Genomic DNA, 26876 nt, shown 5'->3' on the forward strand with positions numbered 1-26876 from the left:
TAGGTTTATTAATAAGATAATAAATTGATTTGTGCCTCATGACTTAGTTCTGGGGAGGATGTTTTAGGATAAGCTTGAGAAGGCTGTGAAGACGGTAAGCTAATCTTCCTTAGTCTCTCATAGGTTGAGATGGCTCCACATGTCCATCAGGCTAGTGCCTATGTTATGTGTTTTATGGATGGCATGTGATGACACTCCACTCCTACATGTGATCCCTTATTGTTTTGCATTGCATCTATGCCTTATTGTTGATAGCCTCTGGGAGTTTCTTATTGTACTTGGTTGTGTTTGCTTCATGAATGAGTGTCTTGTGGTAGTCTTGTCCTTTGATTTTGAGCATCAACCTAGATGTAGAGTGTGTGTTGGGACCTTGTGTCATATCCTAGTACGGGGGTGGTTCCTTGTAGGTTCCACATTGGTCGAGTGGTTGGTGCTTTTTACCATTAGGGTGTTTCCTTCTTGGTTGGTGTTCTTCTCCCCATGTGAGGATTGAATCTTCATCTTGATGGCTTAGGATCTTTATGGCAGCATATATATGTATTAGTAATCATAGACTTGAAAGGATGAAACTCTTGAAGTAATTGATGATCGAGTAAATGTGATGTAAACATTTGTAATAGTTGTAGGTGATCATTTGTATTTACACTTGGTGAGCTATGCTCATGTTGAAGAACTATGTGACAATTTGTAATCATAGCGTACTCATGGGCATGTTAGTCTTGGATATGCAATGTATATAATGTATTGTTTATGTTCTTGTTGGAATGAGGCATTGATTCTTAAGTTGATTCTATTATGCTACGTTGATGTTGGAAGTAAACTTAGAACCATAATGATGTGTTAGTAGCATTGTTAGGTAGTGGAAATCAAATTAGTGGTTAGAAACATTATGAAAGAATCTTAGAAGAGTGGAATGGAAACTAGAATAGAAACATAGCTGAAATCAAGTGTAGTTGTACTAAAACATTATGTGGCAATGAGCCTTATATTAACACTATAAAAACTAAATAAGATGTATGGCTGAAATCATATTATTAGTAATGAATGTAATAATCCCTTGGTTGCATAATTAAGATGGTTTCAATGACTCATATCAAGTGTAGGTAATGTTAACATTCTTTTAGTTGCATTTCCAAGTTAGTAAGCATGCATCTCATAGTAATAATACATAGGAAAGGCATATAGACCATTGCATTATGTAGGTGGGCTGCATGAAATAAATTATCATAATAGGAGTAGAAATCTCATATGAAGCATGTAATGATAGGGAAATGTATGCATTTCATATTATGAATTATGTAAGGACAAAAGGGAAGTATTTAGATCTTACATTGTGAATGTAAGGTTCATGATAGTAAATGACCATGCTAAGCAAATTTAGATTTATGAGAAATAGGGTTAGAGGTTAATGGAATTAATGATCATGCATTAGGATACGATTAATCATGATAGATGCATAACATTTCACATAGGTAAGATATGGTTAAGGGATTATGAGTATTTGGATTTGGTGCTCAAATGGACATTAGACTAAAGGGGATAATCTTGTGTATGAAATCAACAGATTGCATCCACGCTCATGTAGTCACATGTCATGATGGGACAGATAGCTAGATTGCATCTATGCATGTGCATGGTATCAAAGGATAGGTAGTGATAGCTCATGATAGCTAAGGATAGCCAATGATAGTTAGTAATGGCTACTGATAGCTAATGAGGGTTAATGAAGGTTAGTAAGTAGATGTTACTACTGAGATTAAGTAATGACATTAATATACCCTAGGGAAATAGATGTGGTATCATAATGAGAATTTCGCTTGTGTAACAACTTAGTAAATAGTCAATGACAAAGATATCAATATTAAGTTGGAAACTAAGTTAACCAATGCTTAATCATGTCGTTAGTATGAGTTAAGTGTAAAAAAATTAGCCCTCTTTAGAGTAGTTTGGCTTTAATTCTCTAGGGTATTTTGGCGGGCATTACATCATACGATGTAAAAAAATTAATTTTCCCAGGCAGCCAATGTGAGTTTCAGTATATATGTATGTATGTATGTATGTAGTTTGGCTTTAATTCTCTAGGGTATTTTGGCAGGCATTACATCATACGATGTAAAAAAATTAATTTTCCTAGGCAGCCAATGTGAGTTTCGGTATATATATATATATATAGACCTCTTCTCTTGAAAAGTGAGATTTCACACCAAGGTTACTTTAGGCCAATTCATATTCGTTCAAAATAATTCAATTGGAACATGTGATTGTTTGTGCAAGGGGCATTTGTTAGTAGTACTTAATGTTTAGTTGGTATCAAGTGACACTATTGGATGGAGATTTTTTTAACATCAATAATTACTAATATGAAAATGAAATGCTTCTATCATAACAACCTATTCTAACATAGATTATGAAACAAAAGAAAAGGATGGGATGTTACAAGAGATGCAATGAAATATCTAAACTATTTGGACAATGATAATCATCTCATTCATTTGTTATAGTAAATAATTAAGCCAGATCCCATGAACTATATTTGCATATAGAAATTCACAATTCATACATACACAATGCAATCATCAAAGGAAATTTATACAACACTTACAATTTTTAGAATTCATAAAAAATCACAATGTCATACCCATGCACACATGTGAGATGAATTCTTATTGAACACACTTGAATCAAGATTCAACCAAGTTATCATTTTGAGAAAAATGAACATGAAATCACCAATACCGAATTGTTTGGGCAGCCAAAATGCAAATCACAAATGTTTTGAATTTGATTGAACTTGAAATTCACAATGTTCAACAAAATATCACTCTTAAATTGTAGTACATTTTATAATATCAACATAAGAGTTTTTCAACCCTTTACAATCTAAAATGAACATGCTTATATAGATTTTACAACTCAAAATTTCCAACCCATAGCTAGGGTTTCCTAGCTTGAGTAATATAAATTTATTGTCTAAACTAGAATATAACTAAAATAAAACTAAAGTAAATCTACTTCTAATTGATCCTAACTCACATTACACCCTATGCAAGAAGTAGGCAACTATAATTTTCAACAAAATCAGCAAAATGTGGCCCTATTTTCACAACTAGGACTAGAGTTACTTTGTGAGAACACCTGTGTAACCTCTAGGAGTTGGTACACTACCTACATGGCTCTTATTTCACATCCAAAGACTAGAGTTTAATTTTGAGTTGTCTAGAACGATCTAGTGACACAAAATCTATGTGGATATGCTTCAAATAGAGCTCAAAACAATTGCACCATTTTCAACTACATGAACAAAAGGCCAAATTCAATTTGAACACTTGCAATTATAAAATTTCCTCATAGCCTGTAAAACTTGGTTAATTAATGAAACTATGAAAGCAATAGCTATAAGTGTACCATGACCTCTGGGAATGCATGGTTGATTTCTCTAACAATTGCATTCAACTCTTCCAAGTCTAGTGTCTTTGTGTACTTCAACTTGATCGTCTAAGTCTTTCCCAATTTCCTTGATTTATTCTTCACGTGTTTAAATTGAGGAAGCTCCACTTGCATATTATTTAACATTCCTTTAATCATCATCATGTGATTGATTCTATCTTTTTTCCACCCCTTATGAAAATCACCTTTAAATTATTGTATAATAGCATTTCCATCATGTATCTTGGCTTATATCTCCCAGAATGTACATGAGAGTGATGATACAAACTCTTTCACTCGCAATGACAATGTATTTCTAAATTTATAGCTCTATATTACATCATAATTTGGCTTCTTGTATGCTATGATTACCATCCTGGTGGCTATCATGCATTCACTTGGCATTATTCTATTAGACTCTTCAAGTACTACTTCCTTGAGTAGCTTGTCTTCATCAGTGCCTTTGATTATAGTGAGTACGGGGAGATAATATTCACACAGGAGGATACTCTCCTCTATCCTCGTCTCTCCATCTTCACAAATTAGCATGTTATACAAAATATTCAGTTGATCAATTATGGAGTGATAGTGTTTGAAGGTTTTGTTTATTGTCCCCTCACCCAATGCTTTGATATCTTGTCTCCATTCCACTACAATTTTCACAAAATTGTTGTTGTACCTTGAAAACTAGCCTAAGGGACTATGCAACTTGTAGGCTTGTAGGAGCAACATATTTTAGAGGACCCAAGAGGTGATTGATATACTTATTCAATTCTTCAATTTGTGTTATATATTATTTCTTTTTGTTCTCATCCTTTTGCATCATCTTGAATATGGTCAACACTTCTTGTTACAATGAGTGCTTTTCAGCCTCCCATATTTGAACTCCAAGGTCTAACTCCTATGTTTGGTAATATTTGGTAATCTTAAATCCACATTTCAACCTCAAGCTTATCTACAAGAGGTGCAACTATTTGTGCTCTTTGATAACCATATGCATCTATTAATAACACATATTTTTCTCACTTTATTCTTAGACCCAAGTGTTTTAAATATTTGCTCAACGATAACAAAGTCTTCTACCTTCATCTCCTTGTATCTCCTTTGCCTTTTCTAGATTTTTTAGGTCAACCAAATAGGTGTTTGTCCATATGCAATACCTAGGGAAGTTCCTGGTGTCCCCAAGGTCCTCCCACCTTTCTCCTTAAACACTTATTCTTCTCTACGTTCTTTTGTTCTATATTGTTGTTACTATGTGTGAGCCAATGGCACATCTTTTTTTCACTTCTAATTTTCTTCGTTATGATCATGCTCTTCTTGCAAATGCCTTTATTCAACCTCTTGATGTTCTTGATTATGCTCTTCTTTCTAGTGACTACTTGGGATTTCATCTTCATTATGGCCCTTTGGAGCTTCTTCTTGGTTCAATCATCCTTGGGAACCTATTCTTCATGTTGTCCTTCATCTATTACTTCTTCATTCATTATTGTGTGTAGGGATTTAACAATGGTTTCCTTATAAGCTCCTCCAGTTGCATCATCACCTTTATCATATTCTTCATGCATTTCTCCTTCTTGCAAATTGGGTTAGGGAAGCTCTTCTTCTATTTCTTTTTATCTTTAATATTTTTATCTTCATAATCTATGGATAGAGCCTCAACTTCTCTTAATTCTTCTTCTTCTGGAAATTATCCTCCAAATTAGTTGCATTAGGATTTTATTTTTGAGCTGACTCTTTTTCTTGTTTAGTGCATTGAAAGGAAGGAATAGAAGTGTCTTCCCTTATGTGGATGATGACTCTTGTATTGGTTCAAATTTGGAAATTAGGGTTTCAATGATAAAACCATAAACAATCCCAAATTGACCAAAATATTAGGAAAGAGGGGTGAACCTAATAGATCTAGCCTCAATCCTACTACGGAAGGGCTAAGAATTCTAATTGGATTCACTTGGATTGGAGTTTGACTTCCCATTTCCAAGGATTGAATTGGATTGATTGAAATTAGGGAAAAATAGGTGATAGTTTAAGTGATCTGATAGAAATAGTAAGCTACAGATGTCCCACGGAGCCACCAACCTAAATTTGGTCAAAATAAGATGTTTGGAATCTCTTATCTGAAGTTCAGCTTGATTTTTCGAGAATAGGTAGTATCAATTTACCATGGTCCTATAAATTTTCTGTCATCAAAAGTTGAACCTATTTGTCTTTGTGAACTTTGTTGATCCTCCCGAGTACAAATCTACACCTATTTCCTACACATAGAAAGAAAGGGAAAGATGTTGGGTATAGTCAAACCCTGGTTTGGGAATTATCCTTGAATGAAATAATACAAATACTGAATAGATATACCTCATATCTACAATTGTTGATATTAATGCAATGATCTTTGAATATAATCACAATTGTTGAATGTAAGTGTATGAAAAACATATGAACGTGAAAAATCCTAATTGCACACACATGCTCGCACAAGTTTGATGTAATTGTAGACACCTAAAAATGTCTCATTAATTCTACACTAATTGTTCATCTATTTAATTAAGTAATTCTTTAATTATTTGATTAAACTAACTATTTTCTTCTAATCATCACCCTTCAACACTTCTAATTATTCTATTTCTATTCTCAAATCATTTTAATCAGTTAACCATATCTCAAATATTAATTAAATATCAATTATTTAATTAATTACGACCTTTTCCTTAGTTAAATAATCTTTATTATTTAATTAATTCAATCTCCTAAGTTTAAATAATTTCATTTAAATTATTTAAATTAATTGATTAAATTCCTCCAATTTCCCAAATTAAAATTCCAATTAATTCCATTTAATTTTATCTCGTATTTTCCCAAATTTGAATTTCAATTAATTTCATCTAATTTCATATTTCTAAATTCACATTTCACCAAATCTGAATTTTAGTTAATTTCATGTGCATTTCAACATTCGAATGACCAAATTCAAATTCAAATTGGAAATGAAAATCAAATTCAATTTCAAATTCCTACAACACATGCTAAAATCAGAACTGATTGATCAAATCAGTTGTCTAATCAGTTAACTCAGTTAACTCATCAATCATCCTTTTTAACTCAAAATCAACTTTTTATGACTAATCCATCAATTCAATCTTCTAATCCATCAATTCAGTCATCTCCCTAGTCTATTCAGTTCACTAATCAATCAAATGAGTTTACTAATCCATCTATTCAGTTCACTCTTCAATCAATCTAGTTGACTACTCAATCAAATGAGTTAACAAATCAATCAACTCTGTTAACTGATCAATCAATTTTAGTTGTCTCCCAATCAATACTTGAGTTCTATTTCTCACCCCCTTTGTGTTGAAAATCTATAAATTCAACCTCTTTGCTCATTTCATTCTAGAATCAGAGAATCACAGTCTTCAAAATATTTGTATGCAGGAAATTGGTGCAATACCTGAGAGCCATCAACCACACAAATTGGAGAAGCACAATGGAAGCCACGATGCATGATGAGGGAGTTTCATTTATTTGAACTTATTCTTATATTGTGTTAATTTCTATTGGTTTATGTTTGAAATTGCTTTGATAGTTAAGGATTTGGCGATTCGTCCTTATTTCCTACTTCTACATTGATGATTTTTCAGCATGAAACATTTGGTGAACCCGACGTGAAGCATGCTAACTTTTGAGATTGCATGTGCCAAGACGAGGAAAATAATATCAAAAAGAGAGAAAACTTCTATCTTCTATCTTTTCCTTCTATCTAAATCTTTTTTTTTTTTACTCATATCGCAATTGCCTATGTAGAAATTCGCATTTGCCAATATTATATTGTAATTGCTAGCAAAATAACTCGCAATTGATCAGTCAGTGCACCGTAATTGCAAAACTATCTCGCAATTACCTTAGGGGGTTGCAAATTCAAAAAGACTTGTGTCATTTCTTCATTATTTAATCTTACGCATCTAACCCAAAAATTTCATCAAATTTTGGAAATTTCAATTTCTGCATATAAGGTGTATTTAATTGAATGGCAGGAAAGGTGACTTTCAGAATTTCAGGAGCAAGGAAGGCAAATCAACATCGGAGACAACAAAGGACATATCAAAGAATCTTAAAGGCAGAAAGGGAGCTCCGTGAGATTGAAGAAAAAGAGGAGATTGCTCAATATCGCATAAACATTCACCGTTTCTTAACCAAGTACAAGATGAAATTAATGTGATGGCTCGCGTGGTGTGGGACAGTGTCATTGCAGAATAACCCTTCTATCTTCTATCTTTTTCTTCTGTTTTTTTTTAAATAAAATATTTTATTGTATTTTTATTGTGAGCAATTGATCTTATATCAATTCGTAATTGAGCAGTCATCACATTGCAATTGCTTAAACAGTAATTCGCAATTGATGATACACCAATTTGCAATTGATCTAATATCAATTCACATTTGCTGTGTAGGTAATTCACAGTTGTTAGATTAAATGTATCATCAATTCGCAATTAATCTGATATCAATTCGTATTTGTTGTGTAGGTAATTCACAGTTGTTAGATTAAATTTTCCTTTTTCTGTTTTATTTTAGTTCTGGTTTTTACCAGAATATCTTTCTGTCTGTAAAAAGACAGAATTCTGTAATTGGAATATTAGGTTGGATAACCCACCATGTGCTGACTAACATCATTTTTTGCAGGGGTAGCTTAAAAACATTTCAATTTGGTGCAAGTAAAATGAACCACAAACAAACTTGTATCTTATTCCACAATTGCGATGAAGGTTAAAATTGAACCCCATGCTTTTTTGGAGCAACGTCACCAAATAGATTAGAAAATCATTGCAATGAAAAGTTAAAAAGAACCCGCATCTTTCATGTTTTCGAAGGGACAGGTATTATGCTCTCCCCTTCAATGAGTGATCAGAAAACCAGACTCTCTTCTTTCATGCTTTTATTTATTTCTTGCAATTAAATCCTTTAGAAGGCTTTCCCTCCCGAGTTTCCCTTAGGGCACCATTAAGGATGGTGAGAGGGGAACGACCTAATTGGAAACAACTAAAGCCAAGTAATCCAAGCCACTATAAATAAATGCATATGTGATGAAAATCATATGCGACGAGTGTTACATGTTGTCACAACGATGTTATGCCTCCCTCAGTGCCTATACGGTATGTTAAAATCTGTAGAGCGTAACCTCTACAGACTGGGAGACCTCCCTCAATGGAGTGTTAAACGCTGCTAATTGTGACCACTCAAACGAAACCCTATCTAAACACCATAGAAATTGGAAGCCAAACTGAATCAGTAACCAAACACTTATTTTATCAAAGTGCAAGGGTGGGGAATAATCTGCCCCAAGACACACACCATATATCTCCCAGGATAATGGGCCAATTGAGGAGCAATCTTCTTTGGTCTAATTTCCGGAATAAGGCAAAAAAATGGGCGCACCTTAGGGTGTGACAGGGTTGTTTGAACTGACAAAGTATCAAGATGTGGGTTGTGATAATACTTGTGACCTTTTGACCTTAGGAGAGTTTGCTTGATGTGATATTGAATTGCCCAAATACAACGAAAACAAAATGGGGTCTTGAAAAAGATTCCAACATTCATGGGAATTTGAAAAAGTTCCTTAAAACAAGTATTCTTTTCATGGTATTATTCTCTTTTGATATGTCTTTTGTGTCCTTTGATACATTTCAGCAAGCTCAAACATTTTAGAAAATACCAAAAACAAAGTGAAATCTCAACCAAAGTTTTGTGAAAAACATCAACAAGATCAAATCCCTCAACAAAGTCAAGTTTCAATATCAACAAGATCAAAACCTTGCAGCAAACAAGCTTGTCAACATCAATATCAAATCAAACTTTTGCAACATTCTAGAAATGAAGAAAACATCTTACATGTTGTGATCTTAGGTTCAAACCAATCAAGAAAACATCATGGATTGGCGTTATGCATTTTGTAGGGAAGGTGAAGTACTCATCTCTTCCATTCCTCTTCCATTGCCATCCATAGAAATATTATCTCAACAAATCAATACTTTGTAACAACAAATGAGAGACATAACTAGTCCTAGCAACCATAGGGGATGGTTAGAAAATATGATGAGAGAGGTGATAACCATGAGGGAATAATTATCGGGCCAACCTTCTTCTTCTTGTGAGACCATTCAAACATGCCAACCTTCATTCTTCAATAAAATAATTCCTACCTCCGTTCAACCAACATTGGAGTCATGTCAACCTTCTTTCAACCCAACATATCAATCATACCAATCATATCAACCCAACATTCAAACCTCTTTCAACCAAAATCAAACCCTTTTCAACCAAAGTCAAAATCAAAATCTATTCAACCAAAATCAAACCTCTTTCAACCAAAATCAAACTCTTTTCAACCAAAATCAAACCTCTTTCAACCAAAATCAAACCCCATTCAAACAAAGTCCAAGTCAAAACTCTTTCAACCAAAATCAAACCTCTTTCAACCAAAATCATACTCCTTTCAACCAAAATCAAATCCCTTTCAACCAAAGTCCAAATCAACCACATCTATCCACCATTTCATCATCCCCTAAGGTTACACAAGACCAATCCACGCTATCTTCATCCAATAGCACAATCTCCCAAGGGCTATCCATAGCACAAATCCAATCTAATTCAAGTTATGATTCAAAGGATCTCATTCAAAATCTTTCCTCATCAAGTCAAAAGGTTGAAACCTTCCAAAAATCTCCCATGCAAACTCCCCCATGTCAGGAGGACAATCCAAAATCAGAAGAAATCAATCATGAAATAAATTAAGATCAAGAACAAACCTTTTCATCATACACAATTTTTGATCAAGATCTTGTCGACCAAGAATCTTATGATGATCCCCTCATTCTTTTCTATTCCACTCATAATAATACCCTTGTTTCACAAGAGAAAGATGTTCTTTCAAGTACCATCCAACATCCACCTCCTAAACAAGATCCCATTATCATTTCTCCTAGTCTCTCTCATGATTCCAATACACAAGTTGTTCATGAACCCCTTATCAATAAAATCAACAATCCAAATCATACTACACAGGACAACTTGTCGACAATGGTATGTGCACCATCACCAAATGCCAATGTCGTGACAGAAACAAGCATAACACCAGCTAATGAAATCAAAACTTGGTTACTCTTCAAGTGCAGCAATAAAAACATGCATAACACCCACTCATATCACAACTTCAAAACCAAAATCTATTTTACTCATACACCCACACTTGAAAGACTGGGGGCAAGACGATTTTTTTTTTGGTCTGGGGGCAAGAAGATTTACTACAACTAAATTAGTTTGAAAATAAGGAGGCTATAGTTGTACATGAAAGACTCCTAGCTAAATATCCTATTGAAAAAGACAGGTTCATCCAACTCTTCAAACAAAGACCAATGAATTATATACACAAAGTTCATTCCAATTCAATAACAACATGCACTTAAGAAGATATTACATCTAAGGGTGGGTTCATTTCAATTTTCAGTACTGCATTTGCATATTTCTTTACTGCAATGCATATCTTCATTTCAGAGTGCATCATAGTTGCTTGCATATCACCATTGCACAACATATAGCTGCATATCATTATTGCTTTCTCATATAGTTGCATTGATAAAAACATGATGATTGTCTAAGTCATTCACCTGTCTGCACTGAAAGGAACTAAGGTTGTCTCATTTCCTAGATACTTGTTCATGAAGTCTTTAGGAGGTCTTTAGTCATTCATCTTCAATGTCACCTTGTGATTAAGCTTTATCCTTGGTTGGGTAGAAGATTCATTATCAAGTCTTGTTACCCAAAATCTATCAATTTCTATATCTCACACATTAATCAAAAGCTCTAAGTCATTATAGATACCTAGTTGGTCATGTGGCTAGTGAAAAATCCAATATTCTGCTTCAGCGCTGCTGTAATTGTCATACCCATGTAGGTTTCATTACTTACAAGTCAAGGCAAGAAAATAAAATAAAAAAGTGTTATGTAAATCTCAAGGCAAAACAAAAAAAAGTGATATATTACTGAAATATCACGCATAAAAGTGCGACAAAAAAAAATCTTGACTATGGGAACATGCAAGTAACTCCATCAGAGCTATGGACGCCTACTGGCAATGGAGCAATGTTTGAGAGATTATAGTGCATAACCTCGCCAAAGTCCTAAAAGCTTGCTGGCAGTGAGGTTCTATCCAAGTTGCTTTTGAAGTCATAATAATTCACGTAGCTAGCCACATAGGATTCCAAGGGTTTTTGATGGTTATAAAAGTTGGAATGAACTCAATTGCACACACATCGGCAAAAGAAGATCAAAATTTCAAGAATTGATGGAGAAGTTTTCTACGCCTCCATTCATAAATCTTGGTTACATAGTGTGTTAGGTTGGATGGTCTAAGTCTTTTGAGAATGGATTGAACTCCTATCTCTGAAACGTTTCGCACCTTTAATCCAATTAGTGCATTTCAGAATGAAAGACACACACACTCATCCTTATTCGAATAGGAACTGCATTTTTGTTATGCATCCTACATTAGCATAACTCATATCAAAAATTCATTGTCTCCACCACATTATGCATCATCATGTTACCATCATATGTCTGCATACTTGGGGGCATAACTGAAAAAAAACCTAAAAATCAGAAAAAGTCCTGAAAGAATCAATCAAAAACATTCACAAAAATGTCATAAAAAAATAAAAAAAATCACAAAATGTCATGAAAAAATCAATCAAAAAAATCACAAAATGTCATGAAAAAAAAAAAAAAAAAAAATCAAAGCAAGAAAGCATGGGCCATCCATCAAATCAAATCAACAACAAGCAAACTCTCAAAGTCTATAATCAAACTGATCACATGTCTTGTTAATCAATCTATCGATCAAACTTTATCAAACATCAACATGTCTTATACAAGGAAGGGTATACTCGAAACCAAACAGATTGGTCTTATATGGGGTACTCACTCTTTGAAACTAGACAGATCGGTCTTATACAGGGTACTCACTCTTTGAAACTACACAATCCTATCAATGATCACACAATCAAAAATATCAAAATCCAAAAACAATAAAAAATTCAAAATCAAACAAAAACATCAAAAAACATCAACATACCAAAAACATTTGAAAACCATAAAAATACCAAAAAATCACAAAAAGTCTTGAAAAAATCAAAAACATAAAAAAAACTCAAAATCAAACAAAAACAATCAAAAACATCAAAATCCCAAAACATCGAATTTTTTTCAAAATCAAACAAAAACATCAAAAATTTCAAAAATCCAAAAAAATAAAAAATCAATAAAAAACAAACTAAAAACTCAGAAAACATAAAAAACTTGCAATAAATTGTCTCGCAAGAATCGAATATCCTAGCAGCTATCCAACACACACTTCACACAAAGTTAAACAAAGGATACAACTATCTTGTCAAAACATCTGCAATCAACCTGATCAACTGTTTAATCTATCGAATCACTATCAAACTATCAATGTGATCAACATCTTGTCTTAAACAGAATCGGTACACTCGAAACCAGACAGGTCAGTCTTAAACGGGGTCCAAAACTTCTAAAACTAGACATTATCAAAATCACATCAAGCAATAACACGAAGACAAAAATTAGTATGGTTGCTGCATTCTGTTCTAGTTGGTTTTATCTTTTATCAAATTGGCGAAGATCATGTTTCTAGCTACTCAAGGATGTCCAAAAAGTGACTAAAGGAGTCGTGATGGACATGATCCTTTTCTTTGTTTGTTATTTGTGGTTTGAACCAATGAAGTTCTAGGGAAATTGCTCTAGTGGGTGTATGTGATAGGAGCATTCAACTTACGAATGCCACACATACCTCGACCCCTAGCATAATTCCCAGAATGGAGGGTTCATTCCTTGTCTGCTATGTGTTCATTTCTTTGCAATAAGATATCTATGCATCTTGGTTCCTTATACCCTGGTGTACAAAGCTTCATTGTTACATAATAAGGCTCAATGATGAAAATGTATTGCACTATGAATAAAGACAAGAAGACTATTCATCATCAATCATATCATTTCATTTTTCTAATCTCATCATGTTGATTGTCTCTTCATATCATTCTCTCATCAAGCATTTTTCTACTTGATCATTCTTTCCAATCATTCTTTCATCTAACATGATCTCTCTCATCACTTAATTTCAATCTTTTCATCTATAATTCTATCATTCTCTCATATCAACTATTATATCTATCGATAAATTATTCCTCACCTTCATCTATAATTGGCTTTTAGCTACTCAAGGATTTTTATCTATCTTCGTCTTATATAGGATGTATCCTTCCTAAAACCAGACATGATCATCTATCTTTGTCTTATACAGGATGTATCCTTCCTGAAATCAAACAGATCAGTCTTATACAAGATGTATCCTTCCTGAAACCAGATGTTTTGATCATTTTTTTTGTCTTATACAAGATGTGTCCTTCCTGAAACCAGCCTTTATCTTTATCAGATCAATCCTATCAATCTTATCTACAAATCATTCTAACCATTTCTTTTCTCCAATCAAACTCATTCATGTCATAAATTAATCATTCTTCATCGTTCATCTAACATTCTTCTTCTTTCGAGAGATCATTCATGTCTTCAATGCACAAACAATCTCTCAAGGGGGCATTATACCCTAGTGTCACTAGGGCATACTGGGGCATAAGTTTTTTATTTTCTTTGAAACAACGTCATTTTGATATTTTCTCAAAGAGGGGCAAATGTAGACACCTAAAAATGTCTCATTAATTCTACACTAATTGTTCGTCTATTTAATTAAGTAATTCTTTAATTATTTGATTAAACTAACTATTTTCTTCTAATCATCACCCTTCAACACTTTTAATTATTCTATTTCTATTCTCAAATCATTTTAATTAGTTAACCATATCTCAAATATTAATTAAATATCAATTATTTAATTAATTACGACATTTTCCTTAGTTAAATAATCTTTATTATTTAATTAATTCAATCTCATAAGTTTAAATAATTTCATTTAAATTATTTAAATTAATTGATTAAATTCCTCCAATTTCCCAAATTATAATTTCAATTAATTCCATTTAATTTTATCTCATATTTCCCTAAATTCGAATTTCAATTAATTTCATCTAATTTCATATTTTTAAATTTAGATTTCACCAAATCTGAATTTCAGTTAATTTCATGTGCATTTCAGCATTCGAACGACCAAATTCAAATTCAAATTGGAAATGAAAATCAAATTCAATTTCAAATTCCTACAACACATGCTAAAATCAGAACTGATTGATCAAATCAGTTGTCTAATAAGTTAACTCAATTAACTCATCAATCATCCTTTTTAACTCAAAATCAGCTTTTTATGACTAATCCATCAATTCAGTCATCTCCCTAGTCTATTTAGTTCACTAATCAATCAAATGAGTTTACTAATCCATCTATTCAATTCACTCTTCAATCAATCTAGTTGACTACTCAATCAAATGAGTTAACAAATCAATCAACTCTATTAACTGATCAATCAATTTCAGTTGTCTCCCAATCAACACTTGAGTTCTATTTCTCACCCCCTTTGTGTTGAAAATCTATAAATTAAACCTCTTTGCTCATTTGATTCTAGAATCAGAGAATCACAATCTTCAAAATATTTGTATGCAAGAAATTGGTGCAATACCTGAGAGCCATCAACAATGCAAATTGGAGAAGCACAATGGAAGCCACGATGCAGGATGAGGGAGTTTCATTTATTTGAATTTATTCTTATCTTGTGTTAATTTCTATTGGTTTATGTTTGAAATTGCTTTGATAGTTAAGGATTTGGTGATTCATCCTTATTTCCTATTTCTGCATTGATGATTTTTAAGCATGAAACAATAATTTTTCTCCACAATGCTTGAAGGATGAATATGCAGCCTTTAAGATCTTTGAAAATGCTTTATGATGAATGCTTCATAGATGCACGAACAATGGGGATTGAGTCTTAGATTGGTTAGTAGATTAAAATAGGTTGATAAAATGCCTTTACATACAGTTCCCTAGGCAATTTACCAATTTGATCAACCTCCAATGGTCATTTGTAGCCACGGGGATCAATTTCCAATGGGGAGATATAATACCTGCCCCAATTTAAATTTGGGCCCCATTGAGAGGGACCATGGTGTTTTAGAGCACCATGGTCCAGACTAGGGTGTTCCATGCACTCATCCCTCTGCAAATAGGACCAAGCTAAGGTGTTAGGGGGAGGGGTACCTCACCAATGGGTTTTTAACACCTCAAAGCTAAATAATGGGGTCAAATTGGACCTAGAGAGGAGACAAGGATAGGATACGCTAAAGTGGGAGCACAAACATGTGGTGTAAATTAGACAAATGACAATTTATGATTTGCTACAACTCCAAAAGAGCGGCTACTTGTTCAATTTGTGTAGGTGGAGGAAAATTATTTTCTTTCTTAAGAGGAACTCCTAACCTTGTTCTCTTTTTTTTATGTAATTGTGTTTCCTCAACCTCTTCTTCTTTGGAAAATTAAATAATCATCCATCAGGGACCTTTCTTCAATGTCCTATAGGTCCAAGATATCTCAAGTGGTTCTTTCTTACCCTTATATTTAGCCTTAAATGATTCAACTTCTTAATGAGAAATGGGAGTAGTAATAGCAGTAGCAACCCATCTAGTAGGTTTCTCCTTTGGAAACCTTATGAGATCTTCCCCCTTTTCCTTCAACAACCCTTTGAAATTTTATTGGAATTCTCTTTGTAACTAGTCTTACATGAACAATTGGGTTAGAAGTAGTGGATGGCCTTGCAGAAGGGGGTGACATCTTCTTCTTTGAAGTGGTTGTTTGTTGTTGTAGAGGCTAACCTTCCACTTGTCACACAAGATCCATAGAATAAGGCTTGGACATCCATTCTTGGGTTCATCTAACCACATTATTTTCCTTGGAATCCATATATTCTACTTCCACAACAGAAAGATATGCATTGAAAATAGGAATGCCATAGGTCTTCTATGAATTATATTAGGGATGTAACTTATTTTCATCATTTTTAGCTTTGGCTTCCTTAGTGATCCACATCCTTAAAGCTAAGTAAAATTTAAATATATTTTTTAATAATCTCTTACTCTTATAGAATTGTAAATTTTAACCATGTATAATTTACACCACTTTTTGTGCCCCTGCCTTTGTGTGTCCCATTTTAAGTCTTATCCAAGCTCATTTCTATCCTTTTTACCTCGAAATAGATGTCATCTATTTGTATGGTTATTTGAGCTCCTATCTTGAGCTAAGTGCACCTTGTCCTTGGATTGATCACCCTATTTTGGGTGGAGAAGGGTGCTTTGGGTGCCCTTGTCCTAAGCAAGGATTCTCTAGGCACCCTTGCGCTCCCAAAAATGGGACCAAATTTGAACATCTTGGTGCCTTCTTCTCGTCAGTTGTTTTCAGATCATAATGTCTTAGTTTAACTATTGGAGTTTGGCCTAATAAGGGAAATACCTTGAGAACCCTATATAAGAGCATTATTCTATTTCATTATCACATCCACTACATTCAATTCATATTCACCTTCAAGCATCCATTCATTGAGCATCAAGGTGACATTTCATCCCACCATATTCTTGAACTATTCTTCAAGAAATAGACATCATGAGTATCAAATTACATCAATCATCATGCAAGCATGTTTTTATGATTAGGTCATCAATGTCTTATCATGTTATGTCATGTTATTGCATCAACACTTATGATCACATTAAAAAAGCATTGCATCATCAACCTTCAATCATATATAGCAGATTTGAGGTATATTATTCAACATTTTACTTAAGTATTATAATTCAATTTTAAGAGTTAATTCCAAACTTGGGGTTTGACCTAGGAAAACCCTTATTCCCAAAATATTTCTCTCTTCTGCAAGTACAGGTTACAGGTTTAGAAGCTATAATTACAAAATTAAGCAAAGTGGATGGAGATGATTAGATCTAGATTTTGCAGTCATGAAAAGAAGAGGACAAGGTCACTCTACACATCTATGTTTGACAAATTGTTGATGCATCTTTGGGAGGATATTCAGGACTACATTCTAATCCCAAAAAGATAACTTTTTTCACATCCAACATTCTGAGGATAGGGTTGTTTGGAGCATCCTTGTCTCACATTTTCAAGCTCAAGTTATAGTCACGGGTTCTACTCATCTTACTCACTCCAGATATGTTTTTACAACTACATATCAAATATAAAATTGTTGGTTTATATTCATTTATTTTTTCATCTTTAGCCTTAGATCTAGTATCAACTTTACACCTTTGCAATATCCATTTCAACTCAGATATAGATAGGTGGAATCCAATCAACATTCAACCTTTTTCACATAATTAAGGTTGAATCTATTGATTCCATCTCTCCATAAGGTAATGTCACTTAGAAATAGGTCTAGTTCCTAGTTTGCATGCCTAAGCTTGTGAACACCTATTTCACTACATTATAACTCTCACAACATAATCATCTATACAGTTAACCCTATGATCCTTCACTTTGGGCTCATGCCTGAAGTAAGCTCTAATAATTGGGATAATCTTGCCAATAGGATCAAATTTACTCCTTTCCATTTTCAAAATCTTCAAAGAATTGCTTAAATTTTTTGGTTTTACACTCTTGACACTCTTCATGTCTAGACAAGCTTAGGCTTGTTGATAATCAATTTGTGTGCATTACCTACCTCTCTACATATGTCAAGTACAATCAATTTGTCAAAGGTATACATTGGTAACTTATTTGGAGCTATAGTGGAGCAAACCACCCTAATATAGGTAAAAATTTTGAATTGAATGAAAACTCCCAAATCTATCTATTTCAATTGTTGTCTTTGATAATAGCCACATATGCATCAACAATTCTACCTTTTGTTTTTAGATAGCCACATGTGCATCAATGATTTGTTGGTAAATAAGGTGTTCTACACCTTGCATATTATTAGGTAATTGTATTATTTATTTATTATGTGAGTTGCGCATGGACGTGTAACATGTAGAGATTACATAGGAATATTCTTGAGGCCACTTGATGAGTTGCATTGTAATATTATATATTATATTGTAATTATTTAATATCATGGAAAGATATTTAAAAAGAGAAAACTTAGTACCCTATATTGAATGTGGGGTTAATGGTTAAGTAGCCCATGGTTTTAGCACATGGTTTTGATGTAATAACACTTGGTGGTTTTGTGGGAGCTTGATTCTATAAAAGAAACCACAAGGTAGTTGTTTGAGGTTATCAAGTTAGCCAGGTTAGCATTTGTAGGGATTGGAAGCATGGCATGGGATGTGTGGTTACATGATTGTTCACACAGAGTTCTTGTAAGTGGCTTTTAGTTCAAAGGATTTCATGAGTGTATTGTAATTGTTTGTATGAGGCTGCAAGTTTCCTTTCACAATTTTATTTGCTTCCTTTCGTTTCTATTTAAGTTCAAACAATGCCTTCATAAACACTTCTAATTTTTCATCAAAATCAACTCAAACATGGAAATATTTTCTTTTGATTTTGAGTTTGTTAACTATATCGTATCCAAATTCAACTATATCCACCAATTTTTCATTTTGTAGTGGTGGCATATTTTTCTTGGGTTGAGAAGATGTTGTTACACTCTTGTGTGTGGTAGGATTATTACTATCCTTGTCATCAACTAAAACTTGGAGATTAATTGAAGGAGTAGAGGTGGTGAAGTAAACTTTGACATTACTCCTTAACAAGTAATTATTTCCTTTATAAATTTGTTGATGTGTGTGTACCTTATCAAGAGTATTTTACATTTCATTATGACTATCGTAGAAAGAAAACTCATAAATTTTCAATACCAAGGTTATTTCATAATTATGATGAGTTTTATTCATGTTTATTTGTTAAGTGTAAAGCAGGTTTTGAAGGGACTCGAAACCTTGTACAAATGAGTTTTGTTGGAATCCAAAACCCACTAGCAAGACACTGCCATAAGATAACACAAGAAAATAATAGCCAACAAATATAAAATCATAACCTACAAAACATGAAAGTCCTTGTTGTTACAAAAAGAGGACTAAACCACCATACAAATCAGCTCAGGAAAACATAAAGTAATGGGTTTTACAAGGCTCCCACAACCTTCACAATACAACAATAAGCTACCAACTCCTTCTTTCAACTCCACCTCTATAGAAGATAAAAGAAAGAAATCTGAAAAATATTGGCAATAACCCCCTTAAAGCAACACCTAGCCTCTCTTGCTCAAACCATCTCCACCTCAATAGGAGAAGTAACCACCTATATAGGAATGATAAAATAAGACCGTTGAACATAAAACCAACCCTCGAACAACCCCACCTAAAAATTTTCCACCTCCAAAGGATATTTCTCCATCTTAATAGGAGAAGCAAGAAGAGAAGCTAGGGAAGAAACAACAAAGGCTATCAATTGAGAATAAAAAAATTGAGGAAACAAAGCCCTTATGATACCTGCAATATCCAATTTCTTCATCGTAACAATAAAGAAAACCCTCAACCAAAAACAAATGACCTCAAAAATAATAGGGGAAACAAGACACAAGCTTCCAAAAAAAGAACTAGTTCTTCAAAAATAAGTTATAATAGTAAAGAAACCCACCAAATGAAACTCACCACCAAAGACAACAAAAAAAATAGCTCACAAGGTGGGGAAGAAAAACCAACAATTGCCAAAGAGAGTGAGGCAACAACAAACACAAATTAGCCAAGGATTTCTAGAGCCAAGACAAAAGAGCCCATGTTGAGAGCCAAGAAAGGAAACAAAACTAGCTCATCAATGCTCCTCCTGCCAACACCAAAAAACTCAAACCCTTCCCCACCTAACACTACAACAACCGGTCTCCAACTAGAAACAACAACCAAGGCTTTAGAGACAAACCTAACCCAAGAAGAAAGGCTAGCCAAAACCACAAATCCAAAAACTCCAAGAATATAGCTCCTAGCCAAAAAAAACCAAACCATGGAAAGGACAAGGGAAGCCATTGATTTGAAAAAAATTCTAGCTAGGAGAAAGGAAAAGAAGGAGAAAAATCTCATTAAATAACCCTCTACCATTGCCAAAAACTTGAAATCCTTCCCCTCCCAACACTGCAACAAACAACCACCAAACCAAAAAATGATCTAGGAATGGAGATACAAGCCAGATAGCACCAAACCATGGAAAATCCAAGGGAAACCATTGTCAAGATAGAAAAACTCTAGCTAAGAACAAGGAAAGGAAGGATAAAAATCTGATTAAAGCACCCTATACCATCACCAAAAGTCAACTCCTTCCCCTCACAACATTGCAAAAAAAAACCACCATCCAATAACAACCACCAAACTGAAAAAAAACTCTAGGAACAGAGCTCCAAGCCAACCAACACCAAACCATGAAAAAGCAAAGGGAATCCATTGTCAAGAGAGAAAAACTCTAACTAGGAGCAAAGAAAGGAATGAGAACAAGATCATTAAAGCACCCTTTGCAATTCCCAAATAAGTCAACACCTTCCCCCCCAACATCACAACAAATAGCCACCATCCAAAAGTAATCACCAAGGTAGGCCAAATGCACCACAAAAACCCCTTCCACTCTAATAAAACACTTCCCAAAATAGGGGAGGATAGCACCAAAGAATAGGACCAAACCCCACACAGAGAGGGAGCATCCAGAAAAGGTGTAACCAAAACAAAAATGGAGGCAAACACCACTCCAACCACACACCCGCTACAACCATAAAAAATCCCAACCGGGAATCCTAGGCTAATCCCAAACATAGAGCCAACTCCCAAGCCAAAACCCACACTCACTCCTCTCCACAATAAGCGGAAAAGAGAACCAATCAATAGCTATAGCCTTGCCAACATGAGCCTGGAAAAGAGAAAAGGAAGCAATACTAGTGAAAACCAATGCCTCGACAAGGCACTTAATAGTCGTTAAATATTTCTATCTTGACAATTCACACCCCATTTTCTCACTTGATAAAATAGGGGGCCCCTTTTTCCTTAGTTGGTCTTTTTCATTCCTCTCTCTCTCTCTCTCTCTCTCTCTCTCTCTCTCTCTCTCTCTCTCTCTCTCTCTCTCTCTCTCTCTCTCTCTCTCTCTCTCTGTATATATATATATATTCCTTCCCTTTCTATCTTTCTTTTTCCCCTTTTCTTTCCTTTTCCTTGTCACTTCTACCCCTTTTCGAGCTTTTGGGGATCTAGGATAAGAGATAGGAGGCCCCCTTTCCTATTTTAAGAGTTGGGAACCCTAACCCTTGTCCCTCATGTTTCAAGTTCCTAACCCTTTCCTATCGGGGATCAAATGTAGGCCTACTCCCTGTTGGGATGCTTTTTCAAATTTTTGTTCGCCATGGGTTTAATGTTAATTTCTGCTATAATGTTTTTGGTTTAAAGCCCATAAACCCTAAACCCTAGTATTTTTTACCCATCATTTTTTATGAGTCAGAATATCCCCTATGGTCTCAAATTTCCTTTTCATTTTGGGTCATATTTAAAATGCTTTAGTTCCAAAAATACCTGATTGACCGATCAACCTTATTTTAGGTGTCGAGTCTCACTTATGTCTAAAAGGGCCCTACCCTTGCTTTATTGGCTTATTGCTACCCAATGGAAGTGGAACTCATCAGATCTCATTGTCATGAAGCTTTGTTCCGCTCGATCTTTGATCCCTGATAGTGTTGTGTCAATGGGCTCCTCACAAGTCTCATATCAACCGATCACACTTTTAGGATCTTTTTGCACAAACATTCTATTGTTCCATGGTTCTTAAAGAGCTCAATAGCTCAATTCTTCGATGGAAGTTTCCCCATGATCGACAAATTGTGCGATGATGCTAGCATGGTACCAATTCCTACAGGTGGCACATAGGGCCCCCAAGGGATGACGACAAACACTTGAACCAATAAGGGCACAAACACATGGACAACTAAGCCACGTAATAAGGGTGTGGGTCCTATACTCCCATCTTCCAAGTTGGGTAGAAGAAGGAAATTTTGAAGAAGGCAACGATGAATAAGTTATTTTCACGCGATTGAATGAAGAAGGTAATACCAAGTTAATTTTGCAACACCGAGAAAGCTCAAAAGGGCGACAATGAATAAAATAATAATAATTTTTTTACATTCCAAGTTTTAATTCATCATCGGCTGACTGATATTTTTACATTGGGGCCCCAACATTAAAATATTAACTATAACGACTATCTCCCACCATCACACTAGCCTACGTGCCTGCAATAAATGAATTCAATTGATTGATGATCCAGATTTCTTTGGCTATATCAAAACTGTCTCTGCTCAATTTCACATATACAGTGATCTGTATATGATTTGAATCTCTTTGTAATTTATTTATATCATAATTAGGGTTTATATGATAAGGTTATCACAATATTCTTGCTACACTCGATATATCCTTCATATTCCCTTATATGTGTTTCTTGACTGTGTATAAGCCTTTGATTACCCTATTTCTAGTATGAGCCTAATTTTAAAGTTTTACGTATTGTTTCAATAGGTTTACGCAAACCCTAACCCTATAAATTGCAGAATCCTGTAGATTGGGAAAGAGAAGCTTCTCAAAGGAGATAATTGTACAATCTTGAATATAGGAGATATCAAATGGTGAATTTCTTGGTTAAACTGCCAATCTTTACTTATGTCTAAATATCTCAATCTTTATCCTACTTATTGATTGCATATCTATGAGAAGAAATCTGGCTTATGGCTCCATTCTCCAAAAGTCATCATCATAGCCACCCTCTTTAAAGCTTCGAGGAGGATTTTGTATAGTACATGTAAAAGATGCCTTTGGGCATATTATAGCTTTAGGCAATCAAATCTTGACAAGTGTCTTACTTGGCCTAAAGATTGTTTTTGCTCCCTTATACTTTGGAAAACTTTGAGAAGTAGAATGTAATAGGAGCCAGTTAGAGGTAATTGAAGCTATAAAATTTCCTTTCTACAGATATTTTGCACTTCTGTCACACTGTATCAATTTTTTTGAAGAATAATGAAGGAAAATCATTGGTGGATTGTTCTATTTCTCTATGTGTAACTTGTATGAATCTGTGTGTTAATGGAATATTGATATTGTCTTCTTCAAGTAGGAATGTGTGGTTTTGATAATAGGTCTCTTTTAATGAAAGAGTGAAATTTTGTTCCCGAACTACTGCAATGTGCACATAGTGAAGTGTATTTCAGCCTTTTGTGGTTTTAATTAACATGATATGCAAGTCATAAATATGTTCTGTTGGCATTTGGCATAACTGATGCAAATGAGGTGATGTAGTTGAAGATGGATGACTGCATCGGTAAAGGATACAAGTCTATTTGTGATGAAGAGATTGAGATTCTATGATTCAATGACATGATCAGTTATTTGTGTTGTCATTCATGGCAACTAATGTCAATTGATGTTCCTAATGTTTTGTTTTGTCATCTTAGTGATTTGGTTTACCGAAAAACAAGGTTTATCGGTAGAGAACTAAAGTCTGTGAAATAGGACTTTAACCAGTAAGGCAGAGTTGTTTTGATTGAATCCAATGATCAAAAAAGATTGGTGATTTGAAGTTTTGATGGTGAACTTGTATCATGGAAAGGTGTATCTAACCGGAACCGAAACTTGTGAAGATTACCGAAAGGCGTGTTTCAAATTTTTGATGAAGTTTTGCTAAGGTTTTAGTAGGGTTTAAGACCGGTAAAGAAATCATAAAACCGGTAATGTTTCTATTATGATGGTGATCGACGACGAGTCTACATGAAGTTGGTAACACGACACAACCCACGTGAAAATATTTGATTGCTATTTTGGTGCGATTCAAGGAAGAATTTTTGGGAATATGTGAAATGCTTGGTAGAGTGTTTTGAGGGTTTGACTTTGGTACAGATCGGATTTTTGTGATGGGTTACGATCAACCAACGGTTGATGTTGCATTGTAATTTGTTGTAATGATCTGTATATTGATTTGTGATGATCTCTTATGATTTGAATTGTAAATTCAAGATGTAATTAGGGTTTAGTGGCTGACCTAGTTGATATGGCTATTTAGGATGACACAGCTGATGTTTATTGTGTCAGTGGTCTTAGAGAATGTGTTAAGCTGTCCAAGTGGAGTGTGAGATCTGCCTGAGAGTTGTAGAGTGTTGTGCATAACTAGATTTGATTAAGCAAGTAGAGAAGTGCAAGTTAACAGATCATTTTCTTACTGTTGTTCCCTAACAATTGTAGTAGGTTAAATCCCTTAACCGAGTAGGTCCTAACAGGCCTTAAACATTTAAGTCCCCTAACAGGGTAGCTCTCAAAAGAGTGTTAAATCCTCTCACGAGGTTGATCCTAACAGATCATCAAGCTCCTAACCAATTTACTAGGCAAATCCCTTAACAGGGTGACTCCTAACAGGGTTTTCTCCTAACCGGGCATATTGTAAGCTCCTAACAGGGCGTACTTCAAAAGAGTACAAATATTTGTGCATGCCAAATCTTACCATGGTTTTTCCCTATTTGGTTTTTCACGTCAAAAACATATGGTGTTCATGTGTGGAATGTTTTTCATGTGACATTCTTGTTTATGTTTCATTTCATGCATTATTTCTGAGACACAGATTATGATGTTTTACCAGAAGTTTATCAGAGGTTACTGGTACTGATAAGGAGTTGTTTGAGAAAGTATTTGATCTGATTGATAAGGTTAATGAGCTAGTAAATGATCAAGTTTATATGATTTCTTTGATGTTGAAAGTATTGATAGTTGTGGTAAATGATTTGATTAATGTGTTAAGCAAATCTGATAAAGAGGTTGTTAGATCTGATTAAAGAAGGTGAGATATTTGTTAAATGGTTTCAAATCTGATATAAGTTTTATTTTGGGTTTGAAGTTTTAATTGGTTTGAATACTGATTCACCCCCCTCTCAGTATTAACCGGATCCTCATTGGATTAACATGTTCAAATGTACTAGAACGATGATACATTACATTGAGTCTTAATTTATCAATAGATTTGACTCTATGCACCATAGGATAGACACTGGTCTCATCTTTTTGGAGTATTTCATAATCATTCATCCTCAAAATACATTTCATTTTTATTTGTAGGAGTAGGTGTAGAATTAGTGTTAGTCTGTAACCGGCCCCAATAGTTGAGTGAAATCCTAAAACCAGGATTGCAGCGAAAGTCCAAAGTATTGAAGCTTTCCTTGGTATATTTTCATTGGGATATTTGCTAAAAAAATAATGTTCCTTGTATGCATTGAAGTATCTCAGTTAGACATTGTTTAGGTACACCCACCTTGGTTTTATAGAGCCAAAAGTGTAGAAGGTTTCAGTCTTGAAACTGGATCTTGTTTGTTGGCCAAATCCTGTTATAAGCCTATCGATGAGAAAGTGGCTAAATCTCTAGGGTTTATGATCTGTTGATTTGGGAACCAACACTCCCGACCCCCAACTCACTCTAGGAAAGGATCAATGATCAAAGATCCCAAAGGCCACCGTCTTGATGACCATTTCCATCCCAACCTTTCGACCCTTGATGGGTTCACCTACCGCCCACAACATTAAAGGAACCCTTTAGGGCCTATAAAAAACTGACATCCACTCATGTGCCTTCATTTGGCAAAGCATTCAGAGAAATTTTAGGGTGATTTAGTGAAGAGTTTGTGAATTCTTGAGGTTACAATTTGCTTGTTTTTGCTAGTGTGGCTAGCTTTCCTCTTCTACAATTAGGGTTTTTTACTCTTTTTATATTTAGTTTTGTTTCTATTTTTCTTTCCTCTTTGTTTTGTCTTACAATTTCAATGTTTGGACTGATAGATTTATAAAGCACTGAGAAGGGGGGGTGAATTGGTGATAGCAAAAACAATAACACTTTGAACCCAGACCGATAAAAACAATTAACTAGTTTACTTAAGACTTTGCATGCAATCCAAAGTGTTATAAAAGCATTCACAACAAGTAAAACATTCACCATAACACAAGTGTTTATGCGTGGAAACCCCAACTGGTAAAAACCATGGTGAGATGGAACTCACAAGTTAACTATCTGCAGAAATAGGTAATTGATTGGTTAAGGTCTACAAAGTGCTTTATTAGGAGCAAATCCTGTTAAAGATCCCAAAGCCCTATTAGGAGCTATACCCTGTTAAAGGTAATACCCTGTTAGGAGTAACCTCGGTAGAGGATTTAAAATCCAAACTAATGGATCACCTGGGGTAGAGGATTTGTACGATGAATCTTGTTAGAGCTTACTCGGTTAGGGGATTGAACTGTTGTAGTGATTAGAAAACAACAAGTGGTATGATATAGAAATAGCACATCTTGCTTGTATAGATCCTCTTCCGCTCACTCAATACTACATCACCAACATACTCTACAACTCCTTCAATAAATCACATCAACTCTCACTCATAACATCACTTG

The sequence above is a fragment of the Cryptomeria japonica genome, chromosome 9 (genome assembly GCF_030272615.1).
Source record: "Cryptomeria japonica chromosome 9, Sugi_1.0, whole genome shotgun sequence".
NCBI classification, from domain to species: domain Eukaryota; kingdom Viridiplantae; phylum Streptophyta; class Pinopsida; order Cupressales; family Cupressaceae; genus Cryptomeria; species Cryptomeria japonica.